Source organism: Ambystoma mexicanum, chromosome 10, assembly GCF_040938575.1.
Source record: "Ambystoma mexicanum isolate Mex_15411 chromosome 10, UKY_AmexF1_1, whole genome shotgun sequence".
NCBI classification, from domain to species: Eukaryota; Metazoa; Chordata; class Amphibia; order Caudata; family Ambystomatidae; genus Ambystoma; species Ambystoma mexicanum.
Window position 1 is genome coordinate 853,126,556 of NC_090932.1, and position 13,323 is coordinate 853,139,878.

Here is a 13,323-nt window from a genome sequence, read left to right on the forward strand (position 1 = left end):
CATTCTGACCTTGGAGGGCCCGGTTTTTCCCCATTCAAGGAACCCGGACCCGGTACATCCCCATTCCCATTTGAGCCCCCATAGGGCTCAATGGGAATGGGGAGGATGCTAACAATGGGCACGTTAATGACGGGCCTGTTGTTATCATCCTGGTCTGCTCGCGGAACCCGCTAAGGACGCCTTGTTTTACCAGGCGTCCTTAGCAGGACCCGCGAGCAGACCTCATAATGAGGCGGTAGAGGATTAACAGCGCCAGCAGATCTACCGGTGTCGTTAACCCCCTACCGCCTGGGTCGTAATAAGGCCCATAGACCCTAAGTCAAAAAGTGTTGCCGTGGAGGAAATCAGGGGATCAGGGGATGTCCCCGAGTAACTCTGATTTTCACCAGCTTCCTTATGCCTTATGCCTGATGCAGAAAGCCTATAACAGGAGCAAATATGGAGATAACCTTGAGCAACCGTGTGTGACTCACAGATGTGTGTGAGCATCTCAATGATGCTCCAGGTATCTCGAAATGTGTTTTAAAAGCGATTAAAAGCATTCAGAGCAAATCTACCCACTACTATTACATCATTAAGAAATACCTAATCAGTTAGCAGTGAAAGGTATATCACTTTTTCATACCGAGTCATACCTTTCCCATTTTATACCATCAGATCATACACTCATAAGGCCTGATTTACAAAGCGTTTTTCAATGGTGGTTTCTCATTGAAAAACATTGTTTTAAATTAGGCTAATAGACTCCAAAGAAGATTCAGTCATATAATATTGTGTGGCGGTCGCTGCACTATTGTTAAATTGTGTATCAAGATCCATAAGAAACCCGAAAAATGAATTGTTAATAACGTTTGACTCGCATGACAGAGTTAGCAGAGGTTTTGCAAACAAAAATTGTACTCATGACCCCCTCTTCCCCCACTGGAAATTGTGCAAAGATCTGTTAAAAATAAAGAAGTAATTAATAAAATAAATAAACCTACCTAGATACTGGCCCCGGAGAAGTTGAACTAACAGAAAATCCTGAGAACCCCTGGTCTCAGAACTATGGATAGCCTTGTTATTGTGTTTAAAGTACTGTATCAATGCAAAATGATGTTACTGTAATGTGCCCGTCAGCGAAAAAAAAAAGAAAAAAAATAAATGTCCCATTCATTTTCCTACAGAGAAAAAATTCACATTTTTGCTCGAGCGCACAGCGAAAATTGCTGGCCCGAATTTGACCAGGTACGGAACAACTTGGGCACAAAGCATTGACTCGATTTCTGGAGGGAGTCTGGGGTTATTGTGTCTGGTAGTTTTTTAAATATTTGACAGATATTCCCCCAAAATTATAGCTATATCTCTCATGGTGCATTGCAGCAGAGAGGCTTTCAGCAATGAAAAAGCCACAATTTTTATTCTTTCCTCGATTGGAGCGATAACTGTAGGTATACTCGTGGCAGCCTGAAAATGAAAAGGCAGAAAAATGACATTTGGAGGTGGAAAAACAATGAAATGGCATCATGCTAGAGGTGGGGTGGGGGAAACAGGACAACATGTGAAATGTGGTAATTGAAGGCAGGGTTGGGAACAAGTTGAGAGCACACATGTTTTCTCAGAGGTGCGGTTATTCGGTGGGATAACCCCGGCTATAAAAGAAAATGAGATCAGGATTAAAAGTGCATCACAGGAAATGACGAGTATTCGTGGTGAATGGGAGAAGGCTAGGAAGGTGGGGAGGACTTGAGGGGAGTTGGGGGAGCATGCCCAAATTAGGGGGGCACTTGGCAAGTCCATGGGAAAACAGGGAAGCATTTGTTGATGTTTTTTTCGATAATCATGGGTTCGGATAACTACAGATAACCACAGATATCTGTAGTACATTACTATTATAACTGCAGTTATGGGGGCAAAGTTTTTTTTGTGAGCGAGTAGAGCAAAAAGGATTCTTACAGCTACAGTGAGGGGGGAGGTGGAAAGTGGACACAGCCAAAGGCCATGTCTAGTTGCTGGTAGTTTTGGAAAATATCCAGTGGGTACGGCCAAAGGTCGTGCTCACTGGCCAGAGCCAACAGCACTGGCTAGTGGCCCCAAAATGGGCAGTGTACATGGCTGAAGGACTTGGCCACTAGGTCCCATAGCGTTTTAAAATATACAGTGGGCATGGCCAAACGCTGTACTTACTGGCCAGGGCCGAAGGCACTACTTAATGGGCCCAAAATACAGGGCAACATTTGTAGTTGACACGGCTCAAGGTTGAGGCTAGAGGCCTGGTAGTGTTTTAAAATATACAGAAAACCCTTGAAATTCACTGAATTAACTTTAGATAAAGATTAGTCAAATTGACCAGATTTATTGTATTTATTGCAACAAAACCCTTCAAATTCAACAGATGTGGTAAGTGATGACCGGCTTTACTCAGCGTGTTCCCCTTGCAAAGCCCATGAGCACTTCCATATTGTAAGAGAAGGGGTTCACAATGACATACAAAATGGCATTATGGGGGGACAGGACATTATGGGGGACATCAACCGTAACGCACCGAGTTATGCCGGTTAGCACTTCCCACATGCACTGAATTTTAAGGGTTTCCTCGAGATAAATCTGGTCATCATCACTAACCTTTAACTGAAATATTTTCAGTGAATATATATCTTAGGAATTATGTGCATTTAGAAAACTAAGAGTGTGCACTGACATATGAGATGTGGCTAAAATTCTGCATGGGAGATAGGAATCATTACCTCTAGAGACTCCTTTGACCATATGCGCAACCTGAGAATGCCGGCATCAGTGCTGTGAGAAACGAAATGTGCACCAAATCCAGTGTGCATTATGTACCTATTTATACAGAAACAAATACCTTTTATCACAGAAATATTTGTAAAATATAAACATCTGATAATAATAATCATTATTATTATTATCCCCCCAAAATGCTCTTTAAATGTATGCAAAGTAGGCTGGATCCTTCGCCGGTGTGTTTTGTCCCATTCCCATTTCTCTTAGCAGCATTTTATAAGAGTACAATAGGAATGTACAAGACTGTCAATCTATGAATGATAACCTTCTATAAAAATAATGTATATGGTATTCTAGGTTATCATTCTGGGCAAAGCACATTATCATAAGAGTAACATTCTTATGATGACGTAAGTAGATACTGGAAGTGCTCATTGGAAATGAGCACTGTACACTTTAAAAAAAAGAGCCAGTTACAATGTTAATACAGTTAAATAATTTCAGTTTTGTTTTATTAATAGCTGATTTTGCAAAAAGACACAGAGAGCAAGGTAGGTCTTTTTTTGTTGTTTTTGCTGCTGAGAGTGAGAGTAAGACGAAGAGATTGCAAACAAGAACTCTGAGGCCCAGCTGTTTCTGTTCTGAGAGCTGCAGTGCCAAGAGAGAGAGGCTGCCTGTGAGAGGGAGGGCTACAGTGATTCCCTGGGAGTGAGAGAGAGGCTGCCGAAGTGAGCACAGCAACTTCTATACAAGCTGACTTCCTTAGTGGATGAGATGAGCATGACGTGTCGGTAAAGAAAATGATGTGCAAAGCGACTTATTATAAAGGTTCTGTACCTTGGGGAAGGGTAGAAGTGAAATAAGTAAAGAGACGAAGCAAATATACATAGCTATTTTTATGGGTGTTTCCCCTGTATAAGAGGCAAATTTCACATGCAAACTGAAAGCTTACAATACTACCAGAATAGCTGACACTTTTCAAGGTTACACATAGCAGCGCATTTCCTGCGAAGCAGTAAAGTATAAGTGACGTTTGCTACGGGGGAAAGGACCTAATCGCAGGTGGGCAGTGGCTATGAAGTGTATTCGCATCCCTATTTTGATTTGAGAAATAGAAAATGCTTTCACCCAATGAAAAAATGTTAGATTACAACGTACATTTTTATTCTTGTATCATTGAAAATGTCATGTTGAGTACATTGCATTACATGTGTTGTTTTGTTTTTCACGAACACTGTACTGAGCTGAGAATCTCAACTGCTTATAAAATGAGCTTAGTGCTTGTCTGTTTTCATGTGTGCTCTACTTATTTGTGATGATGCATAGACAGATGCATAGCTAACGGGGATTTTTTACCACCTGCGGTAAATATATGATGCACCAAAGCACTGTGATCTGGGATAAATCATAATAAGCTAATTTCCACATGTTATAAATACATGCTCTTGAAGGTGATCTGGTAAGTCTACTCTGGGCAATTACCTAGAAATCAAATAGAACTATGGTAGATAAATTGTGCATATAGTGCAGCACTAAGTCCTGTTTTTGTTTTAGCTAAGGATCCCGGTATAAAATATCATCAGCTAGCCCTGTGTTCTTGTCTCGGGAGGATAGCTCAGGGGCCAAACGTTCACCTTGGAATCAAGACAACATGGAGCAACACAACTTGATCCACGGCTCCTCGCTTAGAAGCCTATGGGTATTAAGCGTGTTATAAATAACCAATTACAATTACAAAAAGCTAGCTGTGTGTTCTTGGCAAATCAGGAATCCTCACAAAGATATCCTACACATGTATAGTGGAGAATGCAGCAGTTACATGGTAAGCAATTGCTGGGTGTGGCTTTGCATAGCATAGTCATATTATGTTGCACTAGGTGCACTTTCAAATTTGTCCACTTTGTTCTTCCCCGCAAGGCGTGTATTGTGTGTGGAAGTGGTAGTGATTGTGCCAGCTACAGATTGAATTTCTCTTAATTTCCTTGCTGGCACTGGGTTCAAATATGACAGAGATTGAAGTTGGATTTACTGTTCTGTGTAGTTAATGCGGAGGCAACCTTATTCGCCTTAACAACATGGTCATCCAATACATTGTAAAATTGCGGCAAAGGATTAATTCTGAAATTGAAAAGGAAGGTTTTAGTGAGGTTTTTGCTGAAGAGAGCATTCTAAAGACATGCCTTTCCTAGCTCTTTCAGGCAGGGGCCCGGGAACAAGAGGTTGGCTGTCTCATTCGCTTATGTGCCAAGCTTTGGTTTTCATTACACAATCTTATTAACTTGCAGGATAAAGACTTTGACGTGATTGCTGAATTATAGTGTGATTTAGCTGCAGAGCGTGAATGACTGTTACAAATCGAAGCACATTTAAAAGAGAGAGAACATGATGCATAACTGCGAGCCAAATATGACGATGTTAGTGCATAGTTGTTTCAGAATGACAAACTGTTTTCACAGAGTGAGGAAAAGATAATGTGCTTAAAAACTGTTTTGCATGGTGTTAAAAAAGATAGGGTCCTAGCAATTGCAGAAATCTAGACACTCAGAAAGGGTGGTAGTGAAAAATACAAGGAATTGCAAGCGATGTAAAATGAGATTTTTAGACTTGTGGATGAGAACGATAGAAGAGTCCAGACAGTTAATCATTACAAAAAGCAAGTCACTGAAATGCAGGGAGAAGTCATTCAATTGAGAAGAGAGAATTCTGCCCCTTACAATCAAACTCAGGATCTCCAAGCCTACTGCAGGGTGGTGAGACGAGGATTCAGTGTCAGGGGTGATAAGAGTACAGAGCTGTTGTTGAATACCTGTAAGCAACAGGGCATTACTCTGAGAAGTGCACCAGCTGTTATTCAGTCGACAAGAACTGGATGCTCTTCAATGCTGGAGGTCTGAATCTGCCATCCCAACACACAGAAATGGGTCTAAAATGACCCATTGTGCAGCAATACACAAGGCAGTACATTATGGAATACACTAAAGATAATGAAGTATATCAAGGCCTTAATCAAACAATTTTAAAAGGGCTTGCAAACCTCGACCGAGGACCACCTAGAGAGTGTACATGACATGTTTCACATGCTTGAAATTCCCATGGCCAAATACAGTAGAGTTTTCCATCTTACCCTCGATTCTGCATCTGCTAGTCTTATTCGCGGCCTAAAAGAGCAACAGAATCTATCTTGGGACGATTTTGAAAAAGAGATTAGAAGGCAGTTCTCGCAGTTTCATTCTGTTCAAGAGGCAAAGAAGACATCTTACAGCATGTCCGCCCAGCCAAATGAGTCTCCTCGCCAGTTCCTACAAAACCTAAAAAGGGAATTCTCACGTTTTGATGTGGCCTATGACCCTCACTCGGCAGAATTTAAGACAGCGTTCTTTTATGGGTTGCAGAGAGACATTGTTTCTCAGCTGGTGTGTGAATTTAACAGGGATACATCAAAACACCAAGGAATCTACACCTACAATTCTAGAGGTGAAATCTGGAAAGATGCCATTAGAGGCAGCTCAAACTCAATTAAGGAATGACACACCACACAATCAGAGGCATATGGCCTCACAGAGGGCACCACCCCAAACACCTGTGTTGCAATGTATAGATCCCAGTGATAGAAGCACATACAAGTACTCAGTATCTTGGTAATTATTTGGTAATTCTCCCAAGGCTGGTTTTAACTATGATATTCCAGGGCTATATAACACCCAGAATCAGACTTTTAATGGTCCATTTCAGGCATTGGGCACCCATAGTTGCTTTGGCCCTGCCACAATGGTATATGTCGATAGATTCATTGAAAATGGAAGTCAACAAAGGGAACAATTCCAGCCACATGAAAGACAGAATGTGAACTATGCACCTCACCAATATCGTCAATCCTCACCACAGGCTGGCCATGGTCAAAGGATGGACACCCCACGCTCCCGAACTCCTGTGTCACTGGAATTCATGGGAACACAAACAGGAGTCAGTCTCCTGAAAGGTACCAGAACAGGCCTGATTAGGGTAAAATCAACCACTGCCGGCCTACAGCACAGAGGGATGAGTTCAGGGATACGGACAGATTCCAATGCTTAGAGCCGCAAGTTAAAATGTTGTCTGAGCAAATAGGGAAACTGTGTGCAGTACAGAAACAGCAGTCAAATGAAGGTGCAGAATGTCACAGGAGTGATCTTGCATGGAGTAACAATAAGTGACTAGTTAGTCAAAATTGCCATGTTGAGAACACAGGTGACCATGACTTACCTGTGAATGACCAGAAGGATTTTCTTAGTGATTTGAATCCAAGAAAACAAATGAATGAAAATAAGGTAGGGGACAGTAACACACACACAAAGGAGGTTTAACTTGGACTTGAACCAGACCATTCAAGTGTGTGAAAATGAGGAACAGGGAAAGAAAAATGAACAAGAAATACCATAAGGGCAGAGAATTAGAAGGCAATTTAAAAAGAATGTGCAACATGAAAATTATGAGCTACATGCCGTCGATCATTGCAGGGTTAATGGTACACTGAATGTCTCAACACTGGGAAATGAAAAGAGAGAAACAAGTGACCATTTATCCTGATTTGATAACCAAAATACTGTTCATACCTCTACACAAATGAAAATGCCCCAAGGGACAGGTGCAGGTCAGTCACAAGAAGAATATTTTGAGCCACAGATGTTTCAAAAGGCAAAAATGACAGCTACCGTACAAAATGTAGGTAAGTGTCACACACTAGAACCAGATATTCTGTCGCAGGACACTTGTGAAAATACAGAACCACTATTTTCCAGAATGGAGGTAAGTAGAGAGAAGCCAGGCAATGAGGAAAAACCAGTAGAGGAATTGGGGATGAACACTGGTGGCCCTGAGACAGAGGGGCAGTTAGTGGCTACATTTCAAATCAGTCCTTAGTCCAAGAAAATAAACAAAGAGATACAAAGAGAGAAGTTATGTCATGTTATTTGTCATTTGTATAGTGCCTTTTACCAGTGTAATGATTCCAAAACATTGGGTGTTGAACACCCTCAGGGATTGGAGCCCAGGTCAGTGGAAAGAGTAGCATATTACAACGTGCTTGGGTGAACTTGGTATGTGTGCAGCCAGTGTGCAATAGGTGTTGTGTAGCTGCATACTAGCGCTATCTGTGGTGTGGTGGCTGTGTACAGGCAAGAGAATGTGTGCAGAGAGACCAATGGACTATTGTATCTGCATTCTGATGCCACTGATGCTTGAGGGCGATGTTACGTGTGCAGATAGGCCAGATTTGAGCAGTATAGCTGCGTTGTATGGACTGATGAGGTGAACGTGGAGGTGTATAAATATGTGTGCAGTTAGTCCGAAATATTTTAGGGGTGTGGTTGCGTTCTAATTGTTTTTTGGTGCAGTGGCAAGAGTTAGCATAGTGGTGTGTTTGAGTGTCTGTGTTTGTTTTCCAGGGGGAAATTGTTTCTGTTCAGCTTCCAGTGCCTGTCAAGGGCATGGAATATGCCTGTATCTTGATGAGTCTAATTGTTTGGTGAAAACCGATGGGTGGTGACAGGGAGATGTATTTTCCTACTACATAGCTGCTAGCGTTATCCTCGGTCGACAGTTTGTTAAATCTGTTCCCCAATAGGAATTACTACTTGGACATACCCAGATAGTTGGGATTAGCAGCAAACAAGTGCTACAGCGTTCCTTGCTATAATTATAGGAATTTCCAGATGTGTAGGATTAGCAAGTGAGGGTAGATCCTGGTTTTATAGCATAGTGTACATTTGCAGATAAGTGATCATGTTCATATGTGCTGAATTAGTGTATGGGTTTCTAGTTCTGCTAGATAGATTACCGGAGGGTAGTTCTGTTATATACACTCAATGGTAGGAATGATTAGCTGCTTGACTATTGGATGGCCCATGATATCTAGTTCTCCTCTGGGATATCCAGCTAGGTAGCGTTAGCAGGCATGTGACTTCTAGGGCTGATTGTGTAGTGCATAATTCTGTGGACTTGATCAAGCTCAAGAGTGTTGGTGCTTGGGTTACGAGTCTAGCACAATCACCCCTGATTAATGGCGATAGCTAGCATTAGGGCTTAGCACGTGCCAAGATCCTGCGGAAGGGGTGGTGAATACATTCTGTCAGGTGCAGAAATTCTATCAGGGTGCCACTATGAATTGGGATTCAAAGGCTGGGCAGAGGCCCTAGGTATTGGATTCGGAGATTGTGTGACGTGATGGTCTATGATAGGGTCTGTAGTCATTGGAGTACAACACCAGGAGTCTGTCTGGGTGGTAGGTCAGGTGGTTAGGCAAAGAGGTAGGGTTTGAGTGCCTTCCGGAATGCCATGCAGTCTTCGCTGTGTCTAATACAAAGTTGGCACCAGGGTTGAGTAGGCTGACCCTCAGATCCTGGTCGAATTGGAGGTGGGGACCACAAGGAGGAGGGCAGTGTTTGACTTAAGGGTGCGGGTCGGGAGGTTGGGCGGTATCTTGTATTGTAGGATTTTGGGGCCTGTATTGTACACTGTTCGGTGTCTAATACAGAGGAATTTGAAGGTGGCTCTGAGTCCAATTGGGAGCCAGTGTAGGGTGCAGAGGGCTGGTTTGATTTGGTCCCTTTGTCCCAATTCGAGAAGCGGTATGGTGGCCAAGTTCTTTACTCTTTTGGAGTTTGTTTAACTGATAGGCCAGTGCACCCAGGCAGAGGGAGTTCGCATAGTCAAGTCTGGACATGACAATGGACATAATTACAGCCAGTCTGTTCGGGTAGGTAAGGCAAGGGAATATATGCTTCAGGAGCCTAAGGTGGAAATGACAAGCTTTGGATGTATTGCTGATGTGGTGAGATAGAGTAAGGTCTGAGTAAATTGTGCAGCCAAGGTTTTATACAGTGGTGGTAGTCGTGGGGAGGAGGCCGAGTGAGGGTGGCCATGGAGTCATATGGAGGAAAATGGCAGAATTTTTGCATACCATGATTTCTGTTTTACCTGGCTTCAGAAGGAGGTGATTGGTCGTCATCCAGCGGTCAGTGTCTGAGGAACAAGCTGCTAGGTCAGGGCTGGGCACTGAGGTCGATTTTGGAATTCTCAGGATGATTTGTGTGTCATCCGTATAGTTGTAGCAATTGAGGTTGTGTGAGTGGATTATCTTGGGGGGGCGTCAGGTAAAGGTTGAAGAGAAGGGGAGAGAGGCAGGTGCCTTGGGGTACTCCACTGTTTACTGGGCATGCAACAGAGAGGAAAGGGGGGCGGTCATTTGCTGTTTATTAGAGAGGAATGAGGCAATCCAGGAGCACGCTGAATCACCTATTCCTAAGGAGTGCAGTCTGTCAAGGAGGATTGTGTGGTTGATGGTGTCAAACGCTGAAGAGAGGTCAGAAAGAATAAGGGCGGTGCATCCTCTGAGTCAGCGTGGTTTCTGTTCTGTGGCATGTACGGAAGCCTGATTACACAGGGTCTAGGAGGTTTTTTCGATTCCACAAAGGCATTAAGCTGTGAGTAAGCAGTGTGATCAATGAGTTTTGCCAGGGATCTGGTGTTGGAGGTTCGCCTGTGGTTGATTGGCAGTCGAGGGTTGAGGGATGCTTTTTTAAGCAGAGGTTTTACATGTGCAGTTTTGAAGGCGTCTGGTCAATTGCCAGAGGTGAGGGAGTCATTAAGAATGGATCTCGCCAGTACTCATGCACAGGTTGAGGTGAAGATTTCTTTGAGGAGCAATGCGGGGCAGTGATCAAGCGGCGAGCAAGAGGGCAAAAAGGGGGGGTAAAATGTAATTTCATATGCCCCTTTGCCTAGCAAGAAGCCATGTAGGCCTAAGGAAAGTAAGCCCTGAAATCAGTAACAATTCACATTTACTATGTGTGCTTGAAGAATGTGAAGATAGATAATATGCCCCTATCACTATTGAAGAGAAGTGTAAAGACACGGGCATCAAGGCAACAGTGATGTTAAAGAAAGTATTGCAAAGCATACATGAGGGAAAATGACAACAGGACATGCTGAATTTAAGGCAAAGTGAAGGCCCTGTGCATAAGTTCAATGAGGAAGAAATACCAGTGGAGGGTGTCACTGAAGTTGACATCAAGATAGGGAGACATAGAATGAGACAGGAAGTGGTGGTCACACCCATTGATGAGATACCATTTCTTATAGTAACACATTTCCTAAAGAGACTGTCACCTCTTATTAATGGGGTAAATGGGGTGTTGTGGTCTTTGGCCAAAAAGCCCCTGAAGCCTAAAAAGGGAATGAGTCAGAGTAACAGTGAGAAAGAATGTCGCACCATTGCTAGATCAGAAAGTGCAGCCTCATGTGCCTGGGTGAAATGCAAGGGGAAAAGGAAAAGCAATCTTCAGAGATTTTTCTGGACCCCAAGAAAAAATGGTAGTCACAGATACATGAAAACACATTGCGTTTGTATCTAAATGAGGAAAATTGTAAACCAAATATTGCTGCAGGATCAGATCAAGAAAGATATATTTCCACAATTGCAGAGATACACATAGAAGAAGGGCAGGCCTAGATCCCTGTGCTCATGAATGGGTATCCAGAAATGATTTAAACAGAGTTGGCCCTAGAGCAGGAAAAGAGTTTCATTAATGAAAATGTCTCAAAGGTTGTGTCATTTTGACATAATCTTTAATGAATTTCCGATTTTAACTTGCCATTCCTAACAAAATGTTCAGGCCTTTCAGGTTAGTGTGATCTTTAAGTTTCTGAAACGCTTCCACCTTTTTCTTTTGTGGACTTAAATGTGTTCAAACAAATGCTTGAAAGAGAGGAAATACCAAGTTTTAAAATAAAAATCAACAAATCTTTCATCTGGACAGCCCTGAATTGAAACAATGAATCGTGAGATGCTGCATGTTGAGAATCACAATTGGTTCCAAAAGCATTCATCAGAATGTTTGGATTGTAAGTGAAACCAAAATAAATTTGATTTGGGAAATGACATCATGCACATAATGTGTGTGGTTTTAGATTTCTTGAATCAGAAGGTTTGGTCTTTGTCTGGGTGGAGTAGCACCTAATTTGAGAACAAAAGACAAGCTTACCATTATGCCCAAATGATGTCATATGTATTTGAGCTTCAGGTAAACAAGGATATCAGTATTTCCCCTTTCAGTAGGCAATCTTCAATAGCATTAAAGCACAGAAAAGGACAACAGATGAAACGGCCCAATGCATGTGTGTGCCTAAATTGATCCATAAAACAGCAAGGGCCAGAATGTGCATATACACTGCTAGTAGAGATTGGGGATGGCCCCATTCGAATACTGGTGAATAGCAAGGGGTGCCAAGACATTAATTTGGAAGAAAATACAGCATTAGGGATGGCAGTTCAGGAATCCCACTACACTGCTGAATTAAAGAGTCCAGTGATCGGGAGCATCACTGAAATCTTTGTACTTTCACAGGGTGAATTGCCTGGGTAATTGGATTCTAAACCAAAGGGGATTTTCAGGATTCAATCTGGTTGCCCCTAAGAGCCAAAACATGTGATATGCTGTCATCAGGATAATTTCATCCTATTTAAAGTGGGTGAATCTGAAGGAGAAGAACAGCAAGGTCAAATGCACCAAATTGAAATTGAGCCCTATGTGCCAAAATATTTGTGGGTGGCGGCTCTCCAAAGAGACACTGCCACGCAATTAGAGGAAAGCATGGAGGTTCCTTCTTTGGGTTATTTTCCAAAATGCTCTAAAATGGTAGAGGAGCAAATTCAAGCTACTGATACTTGCACACATGAAGATGAAAGAGATCAGTTGGGGAAGATATTTATGGATTTCAAAGAAGTGTTTGCTAAAGACGCCTATGATTGCGGGCTTAGAGATTTGCATGTTGCTAAACTACCAGAAGGATATGGTAGGGAGCTGGTATTTGTATGACAGTATATGTTACCCTTGGCTTGTCTGGAATCCCTGGCAGAGATAATTAAAAATGTGGTTTCATTCGGTCCATGAAAAGTACTTCAAATACTCCAATATTAGGTGTGCCCAAGCCCAATGGTCAATGGTGCTTGTCTGACTTGAGAAAACTAAACAAGAGGGTACCTGTTGCAAGGTGGACACTTCCATCTATTGATCAAGGCCATCCACAGGTTCAAGGGTCAAAGGTATTTACCATTCTGGATCTTACAGCATGGTACTGGTGTGTGCCACTTGCTGAAGATATACAACATCTGTTTGCCTTCTCCTGTAATCGATTGCAGTATGCATGGAATAGGACTCCCTTTAGGTATATCAATAGTGGAAGTGAGTTTGGGATATTCCTGACCAAAGCACTCCCAGATTCAGCAGAGAGAGGAATTGTGATTTATGTGGATGATGTACTAATAAAGAATGAAGAATTAAAAAGTCACTTCAATGGCATTACAGGTGTCATTACAGAAAGCACAGCGGTGTAGAAAAATGATAAACCTTCTAGGGCATGAAGTAATAGAGCAAGTCCACAAAAGAAAAAGGTGAAAGCTATTCAGAAACTAAAAGATTCCACTAACCTAAAAGGCCTGAATAGTTTGTGAGGAATGGCAAATTACAACAGAAATTCATTGAATATTATGCCAAAATTACACAACCTTTGACTTAATTGTTAAAGCAGGGGGGGTACCTTGGAACTGGGGGAAGGAACAAA